General features: G+C 42.6%; 1 long non-coding RNA gene across 1 annotated transcript in view; it reads left to right on the plus strand.

Annotated features, from left to right (window-relative positions):
• LOC117366186 overlaps positions 1 to 22,217 on the plus strand; it is a 181,009-nt gene extending 158,792 nt beyond the window's left edge. The window contains exons 2-3 of the long non-coding RNA XR_004540507.1: positions 5,921 to 6,049; positions 22,164 to 22,217. This is a non-coding gene — a long non-coding RNA (uncharacterized LOC117366186). The remainder of the gene's footprint in view (positions 1 to 5,920; positions 6,050 to 22,163) is intronic.
• Positions 22,218 to 25,168: the final 2,951 nt, after the last annotated feature.

Here is a 25,168-nt window from a genome sequence, read left to right on the forward strand (position 1 = left end):
TCCTCCATGACCTGTGATTTTTATTAGTTCACTGATATACATAACTTTTTGTGTAGTCATGCTGATCCCGCTTAAACTTACTAAGCTTTTGTTGTTTTATCTCCCCCTTGTATTTTTCCATTTGCTGGGTAAACTTCACCAACTGTTGTTCATACTCATCTTCAACCATTACCGTAAGTCTTTAATCTGTGCTAGCTGGTCATTTAACATAGACCTAGCTTCTTGAGTCTTTTTATCCAACACATCAATTGTCAGTAGCATGAGACCTAGTGAACATTGTGTTAATACTGCATTCCACCTTTCCACATATTCTGCATTATCAAGGAACCTAGGTTCCTTATTAATGCGGAAAGCACAAAGGACTCTCTGCAAATGACAATATTCAACTAATGCTGCAAAATGCACTTCTGTCCTGATCAGGTACTTATTCAGTTTCTCTACCCCAATCTAATCCACTGTTTGCCCTACTTCATTATCCCCCTCCTGAAATAATCTGTTTCCTCCCAAAAGCTCAGCTATCCTTTTTGTCGGGAGACCCGATTTTGAAACCCAGGCCACTGTTGCCATTGTCCTATATTGCTTGGAATCCCAATCAATACTGCTAACGGATGTATTCAAATATAAATCTTCCCCTATTTTTTTGTTTAACCACATAACATACATTTGGTTAAACAAAAAATAGGGGAAGATTTGTATTTGAATACGTCCGTTAGCAGTATTGAATGCATATTCATTGAGGATATCCTGAAAACCCGACTGGATTACGGCCCTCGAGGAGGGACTTTGATACCCCTGTTTTAGAGAGAGGAAGAGATAATGGTTGCTGTGAATGGAAAGACTAGACAGACCATTTGGCCTTTATTTGCCATCATGTTTCTATGTACAAGTCGTCTAATCTGTGGACCATCGAAAATTCCTGTTCAGTTTTTCTATGATAAGTCTAGGTAACATATGCACTATGTATTCAATGTACGAACTGTCTTTATTCATAGACTTTACAAACTGTTTCATCGGGCCCAGCTTTATATGTAGTGGTGGCAGTATGATTCTATCTCATGCTACCAAAGGCTCATTGATTACATTTTGTCCTCCAACTACCATATATTCCCTCGGAGGCCAATCTTTTTTTGCCCAATGTTCATGTTTGGCTCTGCTATTCCAAAGGCATATCTACTGTTATGCCTCAGCATATTACTGACATGTTCAGCATATTACTGACATGTATCCTCAAGTCTGCTTATCTGAAAGTCTGCTTATCTGACCTCCTTGTCCTGAGTGTTACCTTGACAACCCCAAAAGGACAGTAAAGTCTGTTTATCTGACATCCTGACCTCCTTGATCTTCAAAGGACAGTAAAACCAGATGGTTTCTGCAATAAGCTTGCTTATCTGACATCCTGACCTCCTTGATCTTCAAAGGACAGTAAAACCAGATGGTTCCTGCAAAAAGTCTGCTTCTCTGACTTCCTTTTGCCTGCGTGTCGCCCGATAGCATCAAAGGGACAGTGAACTGAAACACCTCCTTAACCTAGGTGTTGTCAAAACAGAGAACAAAAGAGCAAGACCAGCTGTTTATGCTTTACTAAGAACCCAGCAGCTTTTCCAGCTTTTCACCCAATATAAAAGACGGGACTTGCCTCTAACCTTAGAATCCAAGACGCCTAAAAGGGACAGTCTCCCGTTTTTCTTCCCACCTATCAATTGCTGCAGGGGTTCCCAATTGTGAAGGAGGTCGATGCCTGGAATTACGGTGAAGTTATTTAATTCTTATATATATATATATAATAAAGTGTTATTGTTTATGCTTTATATTGTATGTGTGCTTTTCTGAGTGTTACTGATCATCCCATTTGACAGAAATAAGTGGCGGAACATCTACTATTCCATAACCATATATAAGAAACTAGAGCTGATGTGGTTTATTCAATGCAATTTTCTGAATCATCATCCCAAATAATCTCAGGCACAGGTCATAAACCCAAGGTACCAAAATTTTTTGTTATTGTTGTTGGCCTGTGTTATCTATGCATTGTATTGTATTGATTATGATCATCAGAATCACATCCAAATTACTCCAAATCCCTGATTTAATTCACCCTAATACTGACTGGATGTAGCATTAGGAAATGCTAGGGAGATAAAAAGACTACATGACTGCTTCATGGAGCAGCTGGTCCAGGAACTGATAGAGGAATCTTTCTAGTCCTTAGTGAAATGTAGGTCTTGGTGTAAGGAGGTAACTTTGTTAGGGTTCCTTGGCAATAATGATCATAATATGACCAAGGGATCTAAGATAGCAGCAGGATGCTCAGCAGTGTTCTGCTGCTTTTTTTTATTTTTTTTTTAATGAGCAGAGAGGCAAAATCAGAGTCTTTTCCTCTCAGACCCCAATTACTTCTGGTTTTGGCCTTATGGGTGCATTCGAAGACACCAGAGGGACTCAAGCACTAGGATCCAGGGAGCTATTATTGATTGGATTTAGTCCAGAGACAGGAGGACTGGAATGCTTTGTGGAGACAAATACAGTATTAAGCCAGCCCAGACTGGCAAGCACCTCCATTACAACTGAGAATTTCCTCTCCTAGAAATGTGAGGGCAGACCAATCAAATGCCAACGGGATTTTCAGTGGTCAGCTATGAGGTATGGAGATCAGAGCAGATTCTGCAGGTGCTGAGATTCTGTGTTCTGTGCCAAGATAAATACAAGCTGGCACAGCTTGGAACATGGAAGGAAATTCTCCTTCATTTCTTGCTTCTATTTCTGATCTCTCTGGAGTTCTTGCACAAGGAGAAGGTCAGTCAACAGCAGACTCTGCTTTACAGTGTCTAGAGCAGTTTATTTTTTAAAATCTATTTGGAATGCAATTGTTGAACTTTGACCGGCTCTGAGTCCCAAATTAAATGCTATAACAGAGACAGTTGTTATTTATGAGACTAAAATTTTTGCCAATATATTGGAAATGGAAGCTTTAAAGCATACCTCAGAGGACTGTAATACAAAAATGACTGCATTGCAAGTGGCTGACGCTGCAGCGATTAAAAATAATATGCTTTGGGGAGCTACAGTTGAAGCACTGGAGAAGCACCAGTCTTTGATTAATAAATTTTCCTAAAGTGCCATTGAAGTTACCTTGAGAGGCTTTTGTTTAACATAGAAACATAGAAATAGACGGCAGATAAGGGCCACGGTCCATCTAGTCTGCCCACCCAACTTCAGGAAAGGAAACTATGAAGCAATGAGGGAAATGGTAAGGAAGAAACTTAGGAACACTTCCAAAAAATGGCAAACAGTAGAACATGCCTGGTCTTTTTTCAAAGACACAGTGAGCGAGGCACAAAATCTGCACATCCCCAGATTCAGAAAGGGGTGCAAAAAGGGTCGAACAAAAGACCCAGTATGGATGACTAAAATAGTGAAGGAAGCGATAGGCAATAAGAAAAATTCATTCAGGGAATGGAAAAAGGACAAAACTGAAGGGAACCAGAAGGAGCACAGGAAGTATCAAAAAGAATGTCACCGTGTGGTTCGAAAAGCCAAAAGAGAGTATGAAGAGAGGCTAGCCAGGGAGGCACGAAATTTCAAACCGTTCTTCAGATATGTTAAAGGGAAACAGCCAGCTAGGGAGGAGGTAGGACCGCTGGACGAAGGAGACAGGAAGGGAGCGGTGAAGGAGGAGAAAGAAGTCGCAGAAAGACTCAACATGTTCTTCTCGTCTGTATTTACAAACGAAGACACAACCAACATACCGGAACCTGAACAAATATTCAATGGAAATCAAGCAGAAAAATTAACATCCATGGAAGTGAGCCTTGATGATGTACACAGGCAGATAGAAAAACTTAAAACTGACAAATCCCCGGGTCCGGACGGAATCCATCCCAGGGTTCTGAAGGAATTAAAGGAGGAGATAGCGGAACTACTGCAGCAAATTTGCAACCTATCCTTGAAAACAGGCATGATCCCGGAGGATTGGAAGATAGCCAATGTCACGCCCATCTTTAAAAAGGGATCAAGAGGTGACCCGGGAAACTACAGACCAGTGAGTTTGACTTCGGTTCCGGGGAAACTGACGGAAGCACTGATTAAAGAACACATCGATGAACATCTGGAAAGAAACGAACTTTTGAAAACAACCCAACATGGTTTCTGCAGGGGGAGATCGTGCCTAACGAACTTATTGCACTTCTTCGAAGGAATTAACAAACGGATGGACAGAGGAGACCCCATAGACATCATATACCTTGATTTCCAAAAAGCCTTTGACAAGGTGCCTCACGAACGTCTACTCCGGAAACTGAAGAACCATGGAGTGGACGGAGACGTACATAGATGGATCAGAAACTGGTTGGCGGGTAGGAAACAGAGGGTAGGGGTGAAGGGCCACTACTCGGACTGGATGGGGGTCACGAGTGGTGTTCCGCAGGGCTCAGTGCTCGGGCCGCTGCTATTTAATATATTCATAAATGATCTAGAAACAGGCACGAAGTGTGAGATAATAAAATTTGCGGACGATACAAAACTATTTAGTGGAGCTGGGACTAAAGAGGAATGCGAAGAATTGCAAAGGGACTTGAACAAATTGGGGGAATGGGCGGCGAGATGGCAGATGAAGTTCAACGTTGAGAAATGTAAAGTATTGCATGTTGGAAACAGAAACCCGAGGTACAACTATACGATGGGAGGGATATTATTGAATGAGAGCAACCAAGAAAGGGACTTGGGGGTAATGGTGGACATGACAATGAAGCCGACGGCACAGTGCGCAACAGCCGCTAAGAAAGCAAATAGAATGCTAGGCATAATCAAGAAGGGTATTACAACAAGGACAAAAGAAGTTATCCTGCCATTGTATCGGGCGATGGTGCGCCCGCATCTGGAATACTGCGTCCAATATTGGTCTCCGTACCTTAGGAAGGATATGGCGTTACTCGAGAGGGTTCAGAGGAGAGCGACACGCTTGATAAAAGGGATGGAAAACCTCTCATACGCTGAGAGATTGGAGAAACTGGGTCTCTTTTCCCTGGAGAAGAGGAGACTTAGAGGGGATATGATAGAGACTTATAAGATCATGAAGGGCATAGAGAGAGTAGAGAAGGACAGATTCTTCAAACTTTCGAAAAATAAAAGAACAAGAGGACACTTGGAAAAGTTGAAAGGGGACAGATTTAAAACGAATGCTAGGAAGTTCTTCTTTACCCAACGAGTGGTGGACACCTGGAATGCGCTTCCAGAGGGAGTAATAGGGCAGAGTACAGTACAGGGGTTTAAGAAAGGATTGGACAATTTCCTGCTGGAAAAGGGGATAGAGGGGTATAAATAGAGGATTACTGCACAGGTCCTGGACCTGTTGGGCCGCCGCGTGAGCGGACTGCTGGGCATGATGGACCTCAGGTCTGACCCAGCAGAGGCATTGCTTATGTTCTTATGTTCTTATGACCCTCCCCTACCTTTCTCTGTGAATAGATCCCACGTGTCTATCCCATTTGGCCTTAAAATCAGGCATGGTAGCCAATCCAGGTCACTAGTACCTGGTCAAAACCAAAGAGTAGCAACATTCCATGCTACCGATCCAGGGCAAGCAGACACTTCCCCATGTCTTAATAACAGACTATGGACTTTTTCTATACCGCCTTTGCTAACTTGCAGGTCAAAGCGGTGTACTGTACATATCTAAAATCAATAGGAACCAAGAAAAGAAATGCAATTTTTGACAGGAAAGATACATTCACACCAAATCAATCATAATTTAAATTTTAGCATAGAGAGGGTAAAATGAGAGTTGAGGGTGAAGAGGGAAGTAGGGTGGTGGTACAGTGAGCTCGGGGATTAACACTAATCTTATCTAAGTTGAAAGCTTGTTGGTGCAGCCACAATTTCAATGCTGATTTAAATTTCTTAACGTTTAGTTCTTTTCTTATAGATAGTGGTTGAGAATTTCAAAATGAAGAGGCAATAAAGAAAAATGCTGCATGTCTAATGAACTCCAGTTGTGCTTGTTTCGGGTCTGGAAGAGCAATGCGAAATCTCAGGGACCGTGCTGGAGAGTAAGGTGAGATATAAAGGTAACCCTACTCAAGAGTGCGTTAAAGGTTTAGGGCTCCTTTTATCAAGCTGCGCTAGCGGGGTTAACGCGCACGACTTTTCATCACACGTTAACCCTCGCACTGGCCAAAAACTACCGCCTGCTCTAGAGGAGGCGGTAGCGGTTAGCGCATCCGGCAGTTTAGCGCACGCTATTACGGGCGTTAAACCGCTAGTGCGGCTTAGTAAAAGGAGCCCTTAGTCGCTGTTCAACTGGGAGTCAGTAATATTTTAGGAAAGTGGCAAAATATGATCGTATTGGTATGCATGACAAAGAAGTATGATGGCTGTGAAGAACTGCAAAGGGACTTGAACAAACTAGGGGAATGGGCGACTAGATGGCAGATGAAGTTCAATGTTGAGAAATTACATGTGGGAAACAGAAACCCAAGGTACAACTATACGATGGGAGGGATGTTTTTAAATGAGAGTATCCAAGAAAGGGACTTGGGGGTAATGGTGGACTTGACAATGAAGCTGACGGCACAGTGCGCAGCGGCCACTAAGAAGGCAAATAAAATGCTAGGCATCATCAAGAAAGGTATTACAACCAGAAGGAAAGAAGTTATCCTGCCGTTGTTTCGGGTGATGGTGCGTCCGCATCTGGAGTACTGTGTCCAATATTGGTCGCCGTACCTTAAGAAGGATATGGCGATACTCGAGAGGGTTCAGAGGAGAGCGACGCGTCTGATAAAAGGTTTGGAAAACCTTTCATACGCTGAGAGATTGGAAAAACTGGGACTCTTCCCTGGAGAAGAGAAGACTTAGAGGGGATATGATAGAGACTTACAAGATCATGAAGGGCATAGAGAGAGTAGAGAGGGACAGATTCTTCAAACTTTCAAATAATAAAAGAACAAGAGGCAGTGGCGTACCTAGGGTATTTGGCACCCAGGGCCCATAATTTTTTGACACCCCCCTCCCCTCCTATGTAAAAAAATATTTTTTGTAATAACCATGAAACTGAATAAATGGTCATAATAGAAACAGGCAGTGAAAATTTTCTTTTATTGAACCTCATATATGTATCAAAAGTAAAGACTTGTGAGCATAGAGTATTTTTCAGCAGTGCCCTCAGATACCTGTGCTGTTCTTCATCAATGAAGGCTTTTAAACAGCTTCAACAGGTTAGTGGTTATCTTTCATCGGGTTCTGCTTGTTATATAAAGTGCAAAACTAGTGCATATTAATAAAATCTTCTAGTATAAACTTTAAGAATAGAGACAGCACTTATCTTAAAGCGTTGTCTGTGCCCAACGGGACCCGTTTCGCCGGTCCTTCGGCTTCATCAGGGGTCGTGGTAAATTACTAGAATAAATATGGTGAAAGTATGTTATTATCATACTAATACTCTTAGAAATAATAATTAATTAAACGGCGGTACTTACTGGGCAGCTTGATTCGCAGCTTTCTGTTCTAAATTGAAAATGGCGTTTGCAGAGTGAAAACGCCACGCATGCGCTTTTAAAGGTACTAATTATTCATAAGATTCATGCGCTATTCAAGCTAAGTGTTTAAAAGCTCAAAAATGTAAATTTATCGTGGGAAAAGTGAGAACTAGACTTATATCATTCTTAAGATGTGTACTTAGATTAGATTCTAAAAGAAGGAATTCCACTCGACTATGCTGTTGAGTCCAGTCGGCTTCATAGTGCCCAGTTTAAAAATCCATCGGGACTCTTGTTGTAAAAGCAATCTTTTTCGGTCTCCTCCTCTTCTGTTAAGTATGACCTTATTGAAACAGAAAGCTCTAAGATCCAGGAATCTGTGTTGTAATTGTACACAATGTTCCACTATTGGTGCTGTCATTCTGCCACATTTTAAATTAGACTTGTGTTCACTAAGTCTTGTTTTAAACGATCTTGTGGACATGCCAACATACCACATGCCACACGGACAAATGATGGCATATACTATGTGGTCAGAGGAGCAGGTGAGAAAATGTTGGATCTTATAAATCTTACCATCCTTGGGACTAGTAAATTCTTTTGCAGGTAGAGTGATCTGACACATATTGCATTTACCACATTTATAAAATCCATTAGGTACAGGATTTGAAACAGTTGTAGGTAAATGTACTGCTGGAGAAAGAATCTCTTTTAAATTTTTGCCTCTTGAAAAGGCGATTTGCAACTCAGTGTTAGTAAACTGAGGACTTGTTCTAATAATATTCCAGTTTTCCTTAATGATGTTCGCAATATCTCTGCCTGCTGTACAAAACTGGGCACTATGAAGCCGACTGGACTCAGACCCATTATTTCTTCCCCCCCCCAAAGTCTGGCATATGCACATCTCTTTGAACACTCCCTTCCCCAAAGGCCTGTCCCCCCCCCCTTGAAGGCCTGCACCCCCCTTGAAGGCCTGCACCCCCTTGAAGGCCTGTCCCCCCCTTGAAGGCCTGCCTGCCTGTCCCCCCTGAAAGCCTGTCTCTCCCCATGAAGGCATGTCCCCCCCTTTAAGGCCTGTACCCCCCTTGAAGGCCTGCACCCCCCTGAAGGCTGTACCCTCCAGAAGGCCTGCACCCCCCCCCGAAGGCCTGCACCCCCTTGAAAGCCTGTTCCCCCTTGAAGGCCTGTCCCACCCCCCTGTCCCCCCCTTAAAGGCCTGCCTGCCTGTCCCCCCCTTGAAGGCCTGCCTGCCTGTCCCCCCTTTAAGGCCTGCATCTCCCCCTGAAGGCTTGTCCCTCCCCTTGAAGGCATGCACCCCCCGAAGGCTGCACCCCCCCAGAAGGCCTGCACCTCCTTGAAGGCCTGTCCCCCCCTTGAAGGCCAGTCCCACCCCCTGTCCCCCCCTTAAAGGCCTGCCTGCCTGTCACCCCCCCGAAAGCCTGTCTCCCCCATGAAGGCATGTCCCCCCCTTTAAGGCCTGCACCCCCTTTGAAGCCCTGCACCCACCAGAAGGCTGCCCCCCCAGAAGGCCTGCACCCCCTTGAAGGCCTGTCCCCCCCCCTTGAAGGCCTATCCCACCCCCCTGTCCCCCCCCTTAAAGGCCTGCCTGCCTGTCGTCCCCCTTGAAGGCCTGCCTGCCTGTCCCCCCCTGAAAGCCTGTCTCCCCTCATGAAGGCTTGTCCCCCCCTTTAAGGCCTGCATCTCCCCCTGAAGGCTTGTCCCTCCCCTTGAAGGCCTGCACCCCCCCAAAGGCTGCACCCCCCCAGAAGGCCTGCACCTCCTTGAAGGCCTGTCCCACCCCCTGTCCCCCCCTTAAAGGCCTGCCTGCCTGTCACCCCTTGAAGGCCTGCCTGCCTGTCACCCCCCCGAAAGCCTGTCTCCCCCATGAAGGCATGTCCCCCCCTTTAAGGCCTGCACCCCCTTTGAAGCCCTGCACCCCCCTGAAGGCTGCCCCCCCCAGAAGGCCTGCACCCACCTGAAGGCTGCACCCCCCCAGAAGGCCTGCACCCCCTTGAAGGCCTGTCCCCCCCCTTGAAGGCCTATCCCACCCCCCTGTCCCCCCCCTTAAAGGCCTGCCTGCCTGTACCCCCCCTTAAAGGCCTGCCTGCCTGTCCCCCCCCCAAAAGCCTGTCTCCCCCATGAAGGCTTGTCCCCCCCTTTAAGGCCTTCATCTCCCCCTGAAGGCTTGCCTGCCCGCCCCACCCCTTAGGACCGCTCGCCCCCCCCCCCCACCCCCCATCCAGATGTCCAGTTCTTCCCCTCTGGCCTCCCCGCACCATTTAGAGTAGAAGCAGCCTGCAGCAAGATCGCGATGTAAGCGATCTTGAGCTGCTTGTGCTGTCCTCCGCCGTGGACCCGCCCCCTCCACTGACGTCAGTGGAGGGGGCGGGACCGTGGCGGAGGACAGCATGAAGCAGCGCAAGATCGCTGACATCGCGATCTTGCTGCAGGCTGCAGAGTACGGTACTGGGGTTCAAGAAGGGATTGGACAATTTCCTGCTGGAAAAGGGGATAGAGGGGTATAGATAGAGGATTACTGCACAGGTCCTGGACCTGTTGGGCCGTCGTGTGAGCGGACTGCTGGGCACGATGGACCTCAGGTCTGACCCAGTAGAGGCATTTCTTATGTTCTTATGGCTGTATTTTGTAGAGATTGCAACTTCTTTTTTCTGAATATTTAGCTTATATACTGAAGAACACCTAAGATTTGCATCCAATAGCTCAGCTATGTGGAAAGGAATTTTTGAAAGAAGAACCAGGTCAGTACATCACTGGTGGTTCTAGTATTTAAGAACAGGATCTGTTGATGTACAATCTATTCTAAAATACATGAGAAATGCATGTCATGTGCTGGTGACATCCAGCATGAATATCCATTTTATAAACGGACACAACCAAATAATAATAATAATAACTTTATTTTTGTATACCGCAATACCACGAGCAGTTCAGAGCGGTTTACAGAGGAAGAGACTGTACAAAGACAGCGATGTTACAGAGAAAAATTTCTAGTTACATTGGTAAGCCGGGAGTAGCTAGATCTGTCCGGAAGTGTTTCAGGGAAGTTACAAGGCAGGAAGGAGTCAGAGGAATTTGTCAAAGAGATAGGTTTTAGTTGATTTCCTGAAGGATTGGTAGGAGGGTGAGTTGGAAATGAGGGTGGTTAGACATTTATTCCATTTGCCTGCTTGAAATGACAGTGTTCTATCAAGGAATCTCTTGTAGATACAGCCTTTCGGGGAGGGGAAGGTGAACAGATAGGCATTACGTGTGCAAGTGGTGCCTGGGATTTCAAAGTGATGCGAGAGGTAGATGGGGGATAAACCGGTTATGGATGGGGCAGCATAGGAACATCCGTGTTATGAAATGGCCACATAGAAGTCCATGTGGAGTGCAGGAATAACCTAATGGTTAAAGCGGTGAGCTGAGAACCAGCAGACCCAAGTTTAAATCCCAGTTTAGCTGCTGGTGGCTTGTTTTGTGTTTTTTTTTTGTGAATCTTTGAGTGACAGAAAAATATTTACTATACCTGAATGTACACTGCTTCAACAGTCTTCAGGCTTTCAAGCTTCTTATGCAGCACCTACAAGCCTGAAGGCTTTTGAAGTCAGATGCGGTAGTCATTTTGCTGACCCTTGGAAGGCTCATAATTTTTATTTTTTTTTTAAATGACAAAGAGATGTAGTGGGATTTGAGCCAGGTCCCCTGATTCTCAGCCCCCTGCATTAACTATTAGGCTATTCCTCAACTCCTCATGAAGATCTATTAAGAAAATAATTTTAAAAAAGGTTCTTGTACCCAGTGGCGTACCTAGCATATGTGACACCCGGAGCCCATCATTTTTTGACATACCCCCCATCTGTATGAAAAACATGATTTTTAGTAACAATCCACACGTCACACAAGAGTGTACCTAGGAAAAGGCAGCATCCTACATTCTGCAGTGAGGAGTACATCGATACACCCATTGTAAAACTAAACAAGCCAGACTAGTTAGTCTAACATTGATCTTCCGACTCATTCTGCCTACATAAGTCAGTTTGCAAGGACATTCGATCATATAAATTACATAAGTACTAATACAGGAAGTATTTGCAGTTGCCTGATAGATCTTCTTTGTATTAAAGTACAGGCAACTGCAAATACTTCCTGTATTAGTACTTATGTAATTTATCTGATCGAGTGTCCTTGCAAACTGACTTATGTAGGCAGAACGAGTCGGAAGATCAATGTTAGACTAACGGAACATAAGTCACGGATCACTACAGGTGCCCTTGAGGCACCTTTAGTCCAACATTGACGAGAAATGAAACACAAAATCTCTGACATTCACTGGAGAGTAATAGATCAGATACAGATTAGGTGGGAGGGAGGGAACTTTCAAGAAAAATTAAATTTTAAAGAACAAAAATGGATTTACAATTTAAATTGTGTGAAACCCTGGGGTTTGAATTCAGAAATAGAGTGGATGACGTTAGTATGATAGGTTTTTTCTTTTTGGTTGGCCAGGGGCGGGACGAATGAACATTATGTCATCATCACATGATTTGTTTGAAAGAATATAAATTGAGAGAACATAGCGGCCATGTTCCCTAGCTGACTGAACTATTTAGCGCGGGGAGCATGAGCTGTATGGCTGTAAGGTATTTATTTATCTATCTATCTATATTTGCTAATGTTTTATAAAATGCTATTGAGGTATTTAAAAGTATATTTATTGCTTCTTATAATATTTGAATTGCTGTTTGCACTTTATAGGGGGGGCTTTCCTTGATAAAGCCCGACTAGGGCGAAACATAGTTTCTATGTCGGAGTGTTGTCCCCACCCGCGTAGACTGAGATGAGTATGACTATTTATACTACATGAGCTAATAAAGAAATTATACTATCGATCTCAGCGTGTCACTTGTCTGTATGGAAGAAAGTTTGTTTTCATACAGCAGACACTAATGGGGTTTATAAACCTTTGAAAGTACTTATGAAGATATACCTTAGAGCAGTGTTTTTCAACCTTTTTACACCTATGGACCGGCAGAAATAAAAGAATTATTCTGTGGACCGGCATCGGTCCGTGGACCAGCGGTTGAAGAACCCTGGGCTAAGTCGTGGGCCAGACCCCGCCCATCTCCACCCCAGACCCCACACCCATAATAGTACTAAATGCACCTTGCACGTCCCATGCCTCATCTGGAAGCCTTCCCTCTGACGTTGCAACGTCAGAGAGAAGGCTTCCGGTTCAGGCACAGGATGCCCGTAGGAGCCATTGCCCGTGGCTTTGTTCACCGAATCAATTAGGAAGAGGGAGCTGGCTCGAAGATAACGCCGCATCAATTGCACCGTGGGCCGGCGATTGAAGAACACTGTTTTGGGCCTGATGTACATGCTGGCCCTGTGGACCGGCAGGAAATTTCTGTGGACCGGCAGTTGAAGAACACTGGGCTAAGTCGTGGGCCAGACCCCGTCCATCTCTACCCAATCTCCACCCCAAACCCCACCCCCAAAATAGTACTAATTGCACCTTGCACGTCCTGTGCCTCATCTGGAAGCCGCCGCATCAATTGCACCGTGGGCCGGTAATTGAAGAACACTGTTTTGGGCCTGATGCACGTGCTGGCCCTGTGGACCGTCAGGAAATTTCTGTGGACCGGCACTGGTCCATGGACCGGTGGTTGAAGAACACTGCCTTAGAGACCATATATTAATATAGTTCACTGAAACACTGGGTCTCTGGACATACTATTTGGGGTGATTAAGAGTGACACAATACTCTGCCTTTGACCTCACCTGGTCTACAGGTTAAGTCTCTTCTTCTATCCTCCTTTCCCCCCCCCCCCCCCCTCCAGTACAGTATCTTGCCTTTTCTCTTCCCCCTCTCATGAGTCTGGCACTTCTCCCTCATCTATCGCTCTCCTTCGCAGTCCTATAAAGTTTTCAATGATCACCATCAGAAGTAGCAGCATGAAAGGCTGCCTTCAGCCAGCCCCTGGGTCTTCCCTCTGCTGCATCTTGCCTCTTCTGGTACAATTTCCTATGGGCAGGACACAGCAGAGGGAAGACCCAGGGACTGGCCAAAGGCAGTCTGTCATGCTGCTGCTGCTGCCACCACCTGTGATCGATGTAAAATTTACAGGACCGCTGAGAAGTGAGAGAGGTGAAGGAGGAGTGCCAGACCTGCAATGATGGGGGGAGGGGGAAGGGACTGAACTGGGAGGGATGCTAAATCCTCAGCAGGAGGAGGGAATGGGCACTGGAAGCAATGAGATTGGGGGAGCGCTGCCACACCATGTTGGCTAAGGGCACTACTATTTCTTGAGCCAGTCCTGCTGGTTTCCACCTTTTATTTAGAACCAAAACCCAAATAACTAGCAACGCTATTTAGGACTCAGCAAACCAGCTTAGTGTAAGTTCAGCATCTGTATTCTTTCAAGGTACTTCTCTGCCATCCAATGAGAGGAGCTCAAAGCAGATCAGAACAGCATAAAACACTTTGCAGTACAGAAACAAAAACATGTAATGGAGAACACTCTATAAAAGCAACAGAGAACAAATGGATTATTACTGTAGAGTTAGTCTAACAGAGAATGGAGGTCAGATAATGAAGGGCATCTGGAGAGCAGAGAGGTCAACAATTAGGAGCAGCCATTGTGAGGAGAATCACCGGTGCAGAGGATCACGTACAACAGGGGTTCTAGTGAGTTTTAACATCAGGATCAGCAGGTCAGAGTGATGCTTCTGTCTCCTTCCCACTTCCCCTGGTCCAATTAGGCAGACCTAATAAGGGATGCTCCCTAGCCAGCTCTGGATCCTTTAAGAACAGCATCAGCAAATTGGGTTTCATATTGATTGTCACTGCCAGCGTGTCCATGTATGGAATGCAATCTGTGTGCAAAGGCTGGGATCCTGCTGTTGCCAGAACTTGAAAGAAAAAAAAGAATGCAGGCACAGCAGCATTTGCTTGTGAGGAATAAAGGAAATGCCAGAATATTGCTATTGAAATGCAGTGTTTCCATCATGATTTTTTTTTACAATGCTAAAAATGAACAAGGATTTATCAGTCAGTTTTTCCTGAAGCAGATCATGCAAAGAGTCAACTAGGTAGGCCAGGTCCCTCTCAAGGGAAGATACTTGGCAATGGGCAGCAGTCCCCAAGTCTGCCTGGGCATCAGCAGCTTGCTGAACCCAAATCAGACAAGTCCTAGCTGCGTAAGAGCTGCACAGCAAAGCCTGCAGTGACAAGGTTGCAACCTCAAATGGCAGAATGCGAGCGGACTCCAACTTAATGTCCCATATGTCCTAAAGGGTAATATTGTAACCTCACCCCTCAGAGCCTTACTTTACCCACTACAGTTGCAGTCACTGACCAGGCTGATACCTCAGTCAGTACTTTCACTCCAAGGAATGTGGGAACAAATAGATAGGGAAAGGGAATGGGGAAGCACAGCAAGCTACAGTTGCTGTACAAGTAAGAATAGGATGACAATTTCTTACATTAAAAGTATTATAAATAAATGACACAGATCCTCCCTTTTACAAAACTGTAGTGCAATTTTTTTTAGCACTGGCCGCAGCAGTAACAGCTCCGAAGCTCATAGAATTCCTATGAGCATTGGAGCTGTTACTGAAGCGGCTGGCACTATGGAGGGGTGGGGGGAAGAATAAGAATTTTATTTTAATATGTTACTTATATTTTTTCTTTTAAAACCCCTAACTGGATCCAGTTCACCGAACTATAATAAACACAATTAAAAACAACTAGAAATTTCTAATTAAAAATTATTTGAAACATCCTATTTAAAATTGTTCATTGTTTAAAAATATAACAAAAGTGTTTAAGTGCTTTTCATTGTTTCTCCTCTAGCTCCCCAGTCTCTAGACTTTACCAACCCACATTAATATCAGATAAGTGTCTTCTTATGTTTCAATAATTTACTCTACTATTTTAATAAAAGAAATGTTTTTTTGTTTATTTCTTTTTCAGCCCCTGTGATTACTCCACCTGAGTAAACTCAGACTGATGCTTTCAGTGTCTCAATTTAGAACTGTATCATCCCCTTTTTACATAAATCCAGTCTTAAACCAGCAACTCGGGTACTCAACCAAGAAGGAAAATTAAATGTCCCAAAACATGTGTGCACACAAATTATTTTTCTAAAAACTTATCTTCCAGTTCTTTTTTTCTCACGGCTGGTTTTCTTTCCTCCTTGTTCAGGTCTTCTGTTTTTTGTTTTTTTAAAAAAAATCTTTATTCATTTTTAAACGCCAACATAAAGTGCAACAGGTTAACCAACAATTAATATAATAAACAGCACTCATTACAATCAAATGATATAATAAGTACATAACACCCCCCCCCCACCCGCACCCTCCCACCCACCCTTCGTGGATGTATATAGTACTCATTCAGAAATCAAAGGGAACTACTAATGATCAATTCTTACAAAAGTTTGAATTTATTATAGTGTCCCAATTGTAACAAATTCATACGTTCAAACTTATAAATTTGGCATAAAGTTTCCCACCAAAAACTATAATTTGTTATCCCAATTTTTCCAAATTTTCATGATTAGCTGCATAGCAGCTCCTGTCATGATTAAGGTGACCATACGTCCTGTTTTCAACGGGACTGTTCCGTTATTGGACCAACCATCCCATTGTCCTGACCCACCGTTTCGGGATGCCAAATTATTCCGTTTTCAGGGAAAGCATCCTGAAGCTGTGCGCAAGGACAACGGACCGGCAATCGCTTCCCCTCACTGCTGCTCTAAAGCCTCCCTCCCTCCAGTGCCGATTCAACACCCCCCCTTCCCCCCCGGTCCACCGCTGCTTCTTGCTTCCCAGAAGCCTTCTTACCGACATCAATTCTGACGTCGGAGAGGAAGTTCCAGGCGATTAGCTGGCCCAGAATTTCCTCTCCGATGTCAGAATTGACATCGGGAAGAAGGCTTCTGAGCGGCAAGAAGCAGCGGCTGCGATGGACCTGGGGAGGAGTTGAATTGGCATGGCAGGGAGGGAGGAAGGTTTTAGTGTGGCATGGAGGGAGGGAGGTAGGCAGGCAGGCTTTGGTGCGGCATGGAGGGAGGGAGGTAGGCAGGCAGGCAGGCTTTGGCACGGCAGGCAGGTAGGCTTAGGGGGAGGGGGATGGGACAAAGGCTGGAAGGAAGTGAGGGGGACATAGGAAGGAGGCACTGAGGGCACTTAAGACATGGGAAGGAGGCACTAGGGGCACTAAGGACATGGGAAGGAGGAACTGAGGGCATTAAGGAAATGAGAAGGGGCATTAAAGAAATGGGAAGGGGCACTAAGGACATAGGAAGGAGGCAAGGACATAGGAAGGAGGCACAGAGGGCAATAAGGATATAGGAAGGAAGGAGGAAGGGAATAGAAAGGGACAATTGTCAGGCCTGAGTAAAGAAAGAAAGAAGAGGGGCGTGGCTTGACGATCATGGCTGCCAGACGTGCCGACTGAACTCTCCTCATAACGGTGCGTTGAAACGATAACTTCTCTAACACGCTTTGAGATTTGAACCACCGCTAATACGCTATATATATAACCTGCATTTAGCTATACATCATGTCTTCAAATAAACCTCCGAAGACAGAGCAAACCGGCACGGGACCTACCAGCGGCAAGAGGCCTAAGCACGAGGTTGCATCGCCCGTTAAACAACCGCTGAACTCTGTAGAATCGCAGCTTGACCTTATTTTGACTGAAATGCGGGCTTTTAAAAATCTCATGTCCCAACAAGTTGAAGAATCCCAACTGATTAAAACGGAGATTGAAGCGCTAAATGCACAGTTTACTGATGTTCGACACAGAATCGATGCTCTGGAGAATTTCAAAACTTGCCACGAGATAAACATAGCGCTCATACCGCAACATAACAAAGATATTGCCACACTACAAACGGAACTGGAAGATTTGGCTAATAGAAGCCGAAGGGGAAATATTCGCATCCTTGGAATCCCTGAATCCTCTGAAGGATCGGATACCATCACCTTCTTGCATACCTTGATACCATCACTACTGGGTATAACCTTTGATCCTCCATTGGAACTGGAACGCGCACATAGGGTTCCATCCAGGCCTTCTCCAAACCAAAAAGCGCCACGGCCTATTGTCGCCAAACTACTACGATACAAACATACTTTGCAGATCCTGACTACAGCAAAAGAAAAGAAGCAGATTCTTTATCAAGGCAAGAAAATCCTTTTCGTGCCTGATTTGGCGAAAACCACTGCGGCCAAAAGGAAATTATTTCTACAATTACATCAGGACCTGAAAGACATAGGAGCCCGATTCGGCTTGCTCTACCCAGCGAAGATGCTTGTTACTCACAACAACAAAACTGTAACGTACATGAATCCGGCCGATCTTCAGCTATATATTGAATCTATTAAGATGCACTGACTCAGTTATGTTGATCTACCATTCATTATTATGCTTAATTTGCATATCACTGTTCGAGCGTGTTACAGCTATTAGTCTCTCTTACACGTGCACCGTGGAGAGGAGTCTGCACCAGGCTGCTCATGGGGTTTCAAACCCACCCATTTTCTTCTCTCTTCTTTAACTTGTCATTCCTCTGGCACTGTTTGCCTTTTATAGGTCTGACATTTTGTTGTTATTTCCAGGTTCAGGATTGGCTTTTCTCCTTGAGTCTGTACACATTAATGCTTATTATTTTAAAAAAAACAATATACTCTTTTGTATGTTCTCAATATCGTTACAATAATCACATTAATGCTGTTAAATGACTAGTCTGCACATACTAACCTTCAATGTCAATGGTCTTAACCACTGTATTAAGCGGAAAAAAGTGTCAAACTATATAAGATCTCTGAACCCTGATATTATCTTCATTCAGGAAACCCACCTCTCCCATACTGATAATATGAAAACCACTTTGCAGGGCTATAATGCTCCAGTCTTTTCTCCTGCACTTAAAAAAAAGAATGGAGTTTCCACATATATTAAATCCTCTCTACCTATAGTGATACATTCACAAAGTACTGACTTAGAAGGACGCTGGTGTTTGCTGCATGTCTCACTATATGACCTCCGCTTCACATTACTGAATGTCTATGCCCCTGTTTCTGACTCCCCAGAGTTCTACCGCTCTCTCCAAACTGTCCTATTACCTTTCTCACAACACCCACTCATCATTGGAGGAGATCACAACCAACCACTAGATTACATCTTAGACAGAACCTCCTCATGCAGACCTGCGAAAACTAGAACTTTAACCGAAATTAATTCATTGATTCTCAACTTTACTTTAATAGATCCATGGAGACTCTTAAACCCTACACAAAGAGATTACACACATTTCTCAGCTCCTCATAATTCATACACGAGATTAGACTATTTTCTACTCTCTTCTTCCTTAGCTTCAGATGTAACTCAAGCTTCCATACATCCCATTCTCATTTCAGACCATGCCCCCGTTTCTATATCTATTAACCTAAAAAGTCCAAGTAAACCCTCTCCTAGCTGGAGATTAAATAATTACATCTTAACGGATGAATCTGCTATACAGACACTTCATACTTTTACTGAGGAATTTTTCCAACACAATTCCTCACCTGATATTTCCCCAACTACGCTCTGGGAAGCATATAAAGCTACACTGAGAGGACAAATAATTAGTCTAATGGCTTGGAAAAAAAAACAATCGAGCCTCCGTCTCACTTCATTGGAAGCTGACATCAAAAGGCTGGAATCACAATATACCTCTGATTTGTCTAACACCATTTTACACTCTCAACTAATAAAGCTAAAATATGAATATAACTCTTTAGCATCTAAACTGGCTAACCATGATATCTTCCTGATAAAATCTGGACACTATATCGGAGGCAACAAAATGGGACGTGCTTTAGCTCAATACCTCAAAGGAAAAAATAAAAAACGATCTCATATTACTTCTATTACTACATCAAATGGTACCCTAACTTCTGATAAGCAAACAATAGCAACTGAATTTGAAAACTTTTATCTTAAATTGTTTAAATCAGAAACTTCCTCCACAACTGATGACATTTCAAATTATCTTAACTCCATTAATCATCCGGAACTATCCTCCAATCTTAAAAAAATCTTAGACGAACCTTTGACAATTCAGGAAATCCAAAATATTATCAAAACCCTCGCCACCAATAAATCACCAGGCCCTGATGGTATAACTAGTGAATTTTATAGGACATTTTCCTCAATACTTTCTCCTCACCTACTTGCTTACTTTAATTTCATTCAAAAATACCCTGATCTCCAAAGGAACCTTTCAGAAGCTCATATAGTGATATTTCCTAAACCTGGTAGAGACAGCACACTACCTAAAAACTATAGACCAATTTCACTGCTTAATTCTGATTATAAAATTTTAGCAAAAATCCTATCCATCAGGCTTAACAACGTTATAGACTATCTAGTTTCACCTGATCAAATGGGTTTTATTAAACGTAGACATATTGGAGACAACCTACGCATTTTTCATTCTGTCAATGACTATGCTAAGACCATCTCGGAGCCTGTAATAGGACTCGCTATTGATGCTGAAAAAGCCTTTGATAGGGTAGAATGGCGATTCTTGTTGCAGGTTCTGAGATGGTTTAATTTGGGAGAGTCTTTTATTGCATGGATTCGAGCCCTTTACTGGAACCCGGTCTCTAAGATTCTTCTAAATGGATTTCTTTCTTCACCAATCACATTAGCAAGAGGAACTAGACAGGGTTGCCCTCTCTCCCCGCTTCTTTTCAATCTATCCCTAGAACCTCTCCTTTTAGCAATTAAACAAACATCTACAATGCAAGGAATTCCCCTAGATACGAGAGAACTCAAAGTTGCGGCATATGCTGACGATATAATGCTTTTTGTTAGAAATCCGATCACTTCCCTCCCTTCCTTTATACAACTTACGGATACTTATTCCATGTACTCTGGCTACAGAGTCAACTGGGAGAAATCTGTTATAATTCCTCTCAATAATCAGATATCCCAACTGGATTTATCTTCCTTTCCATTCGCATGGTCCTCCTCTCCTATCAAATATTTAGGTATCTATATACACAAAGACAGGGATATTATAATGGATACAAATATAGCCAAACTAAAAGAGCTAGTTATTGCCTCCACCTCTAAGTGGAAACCTCTCTACCTGTCCTGGATGGGACGCATATCCTCCCTCAAAATGACCTTAGCACCACAAATTACTTACATCTTAATTATGCTTCCCAATTTTGGTAAACCCTCATTCTACAAATGGCTTGATAAACGAATAACTGAATTTATATGGGGAAACAAAAAACCCAGGGTAGCTCTAAACCAGCTAAAGGCTCCCAGGAGGTATGGAGGAATGAACATTCCTGACTTTCGCAAGTATCAAATCGCATCATTTGCTAAATATGGATCACAATGGATCACATTTACTCACTCCCAAATTCTTTCCCCCCTGCCCTCTTGGCTAGAACTAGAAATCTCAATCTGCGCTCCAATCCCTATTAATATAATTCCTACAATGTCTACTCCTTCCAGATTGAAATCCTTCTCACTATTCCCAGCCATTACCACAGCACTCCGTATACTAGATCGCAAAGCTACTCATTCCATCTTTGCACTGAAAAATATGGCCCTCTGGAATAACCCTGTCATTAAACATAATAAAAGAGCTTTCAATTGGACATCCTGGAGTAAGCTAGGCATTTGGCAGGTTCAACAGCTCTATCACAATACCACATTATATACCTTCTCAGATCTCATTGCATTGTATCCAACCCTTATTGGCAAACAAGCTCAGTGGATGTTGTTATCCTCCATACTCTCTTCTATACAATACTCGACCACCTCATGTATTGATAAATGGTGTTCATTGATTATGACACAAGGAAAAGCTATATCATACTTTTACAATATCCTACAGGGTGGAAGACCCTTATCTGATGTAGATCTCCAACGTAAATGGTCATTAGATCTTAATGTACAATTCTCTGACGAGGATTGGATTAAGTTCTGGACAAAGGTGAATAGACCTCTTCTCTCAGCAAATATAACGCAGTCTTTGTATTTTCTTATGAGAAGAATTGTATGGACTCCAAGTAGAATGAAACTGGCACATTTAAAAATTGATGACCTCTGTTGGCATTGTTCACAATGCCCAGGTACTTTAGCACATATGTTATATAATTGTTCTAGGATTCTACCTTTTTGGACACAAATTTGGCCCTGCATTAGCTCTATAACCAATTGCACTGCTGACCTGTCTTTTGACATCATAATAATGAGATCTCTCCATCCTTGCTTTAATAACTCTTCCTGTACACCAAAATTGATTGATATATTGATATCAGTAGGTTTACAACATATTTTGCAAAATTGGAAATCCGCTTCTATGTTAAATTTTACTTTTTGGTGGAACTCTGTTTGCCTGTATAAAAACTTTGAACAATATGCCTTAAGCAAGAAGAGGACTAACCCTTCAATTTTGTTTAGTGATATCTGGACTCCCATTGACAACTACCTACGATCACTTTAAATATGTGATTATTATATATTCTGTACAAATTCTCTCGGATATTTATATCCTGTATTATTTTGATATTTTCTGCCAATTTCTGTAACCTGTTTTTTCCATGTTATATGATGTATTTCATTCTTTTCCTTTTCTTAATTATTCAATAAACAAATTGAACTTAAAAAAGAAAGAAAGAAATGAAAGAAAGGATGCACAGTCAGAAGGAAATGCAACCAGAGACTCAAGAAATCACCAGACATCAAAGGTAGGAAAAATGATTTTATTTACAATTTAGTGATCAAAATGTGTCAGTTTTGAGAATTTATATCTGCTGTCTATATTTTGCACTATATTTGTCTATTTTTCTATAGTTACTAAGGTGACATTGCATATTTTAAATTCATCTGCCTTGACCTCTTTGAAAACCCCCTAAATATAAATAATTAACATTTTCTCTGCGTATAGTGTGCCTTCTGTTTTGGTTTTTTTATTTTATTTTTTGATTACCATTATGAATTAATAAGATATTATGGGTACATGAAAAATGAATGGAAGAGATTGGGGCAGGGCTAGGGCGGGATTGGGGGCGGGACTGACAATTAATAGATGTCCCGTTTTGATAAAAAATAAATGGTTACGTTAGACATGAAGAGAAGTAATCTATTTTTGTTTGCATTGATTGGACTCTTGGGCATTAATAATGTTCCAAACAACACTACACCATATGACAACGGAGCTTCCAATATCATATTGATTTGACCCCATATGGATTTCCAAAATTTAAGTATCAAGGGACAATAGAACAGTAAATGATCCAGTGTCCCTATATCAAGATGACTGCCAGCATCTATTAGACTTAGAACTTTTGCAACTTTCTAACTTTTGCAAACGAACAGGGGTCCAGAAAATTCTATATAACAGAAAAAAACAAGTCTGTCTCATAGATGCTGACGCTGTACATCTCATCCTCCAAGACCAAATCCGTGGCCATTGAGTAGCAGAAATCTGCTGCTTAATCTCAATGCTCCAAATGTCTTTTAGACTAGTTTTAGGTTTCTTGTTCAAAAAGTCAGATTTTAATTTATACCACTTGGCTGTCTGATGCCCTAGCAAATCTGGCTGGAAGCATAGGCCCGGCAAGCTATACTGATTTTTTAAATTTTGCCAATCAGGGAACCCCTTCTGAATGGCCTGCTTCAACTGCAACTACTTATATGTTTGAGATTTTGAAATACCGAATGATTGTTTTCTGTCATGGGCCCACAATGGTGGAATTCTCTTCCACAATATATTACAATTGAAAGAGATTTGCATTCTTTTACAAAATCTTTAAAAACACACCTTTTTAAAGACGCTTTTAATTCTTAATATTATATAATCTTTTCTTAGCATTTTAATTTTTTAACCAAACCCTTTCCCTTATGTTTTTTCCCATATTTGTTTTCCTAACTAAAACAGATGTAATCTTTGCCCCTTCTTTCCCTCCATCTCAAGTTTGTCTTGTCTTAAACTTATGTTACTGCGTTTTAATTTGTATCTCTATATTTTATGTTTTACTTATGCACATCGCTTTGTAAACAGATTTAGCGATAAATCAATGTTAATAAACCTTGAACCTTGATTGTTGCAGTCATGAAAAATCAAGCATTTTCCCATTTGATAACACACCATCTTGTTCAGGTCTTCTGGAATATAGGCTTCCCAGTCTCTCAGAGGTTTGGCTGTAAAGGAAAAACACACACTCTACTGGCCCAACTTTTATATTTAGCTCTGTGACCCAGGCTCTCACTCTGCTCAGCCTGTTTAAAATAATTTCCTCAGAATTCTCTAGGCTGTTCTATGTTCAGCCCTCAATACCTTAGGCCTCCCTTATCCTTTGGCTCAGCCCTACCATCCCTAGCTGCATTCACTTCAGCCTTCACTAATGTTGCTGTTCAGCAATGAAGAAAGAATACTTATAAGAAAGATATATCTATACTTATAACACTAGGCTTTTACTCTAAGCCAGAGTCTTTAAACCACTCAGGCTAGTTTCATAAAAGGAGGCCTAAGTTTAGGTTTTGTGTGGCACTTCATGTTTTATGTTTCTTTGGAGCCCAATTCTCCCTCCATCCCTTTTATTACAGCTAGGGAGTCCCACATGTGAGAATATGCTGCCTGCTTGTCTAGGGATAAAGCACAGTTACTTACTGTAACATGTGTTATCCAGGGACAGCAAGCAGATATGCTCAAATCCTGCATTCCTCCCCTAGTTGGCTTCTTCACTTGGGCATAGAACTGATGGCGTCGGGTGGGAAGGCACTCGCACATGCACGTTGCAGGCAATCTACAGTCTAAAAGCTTTCAAAAAGCTTAAAGTGACATGACACTACACTACACTTTTCACTGTCCATACCGGGACTCCAAGGATGACGTCACCCACATGTGAGAATATCTGCCTCCTGTCCCAGGATAATACCTGTTACAGTAAGTAACTGTGCTTTAGCATGCTTACAGATTTCCTGGTCATCAGAACAGATGCGTCTAAGTCGCAAAAATTGACCAACAGGAATATTGTTATGCAACATTTTAGGATGAAATCTTTGATATTGTAAAATGGTGTTCCAATCTGAAGGTTTCTGATAGAAGGAGGTATTCAACCTGCCATCCCTTTTGATAATCTGAATTTCCAAAAATTATATTGTAGTGATTTTTTTTTTTTTTTTTTTTTAATGGACCAAATATTGTGTGTGTGTTACAAATATACATCTGTGCCCATAGAAAAAAAATGAAAAAAACAAAAAACCAGGCAGACTTGTCGGTAACAGTTTTTTAGGTCGATAGTACCGATCCGATTCTGGTGTGCAATGTTAGGCCATTGAACGGATGGCTGGTTTTAATATTAATGACCTCATTTGCATGCCAGAATCGGAGAATGTACGACCACGCACTGAGCCATTTTATGCATTGGGTCGACAAATTTGATCGATCGCTAAACAAGTCAAACCGGTTTAGCGATGATCTTTAGACAATCAGAGATTTTAGTGCATCTAGCCCAAAGTGCCTTGTTGCAGGAGATAAGTGTATAACTTATGGTATACTATAAGTTATGTACATAACTGTGTGCCTTTGCCATGTTCTGCCCATCTGCAAACTACACATTTTTGAAGATATGTACATAGGGTGGAATTCTATAAACGGCGCTCTAAATTT

Source organism: Geotrypetes seraphini, chromosome 8 (genome assembly GCF_902459505.1).
Source record: "Geotrypetes seraphini chromosome 8, aGeoSer1.1, whole genome shotgun sequence".
In the NCBI taxonomy this organism is placed as follows: domain Eukaryota; kingdom Metazoa; phylum Chordata; class Amphibia; order Gymnophiona; family Dermophiidae; genus Geotrypetes; species Geotrypetes seraphini.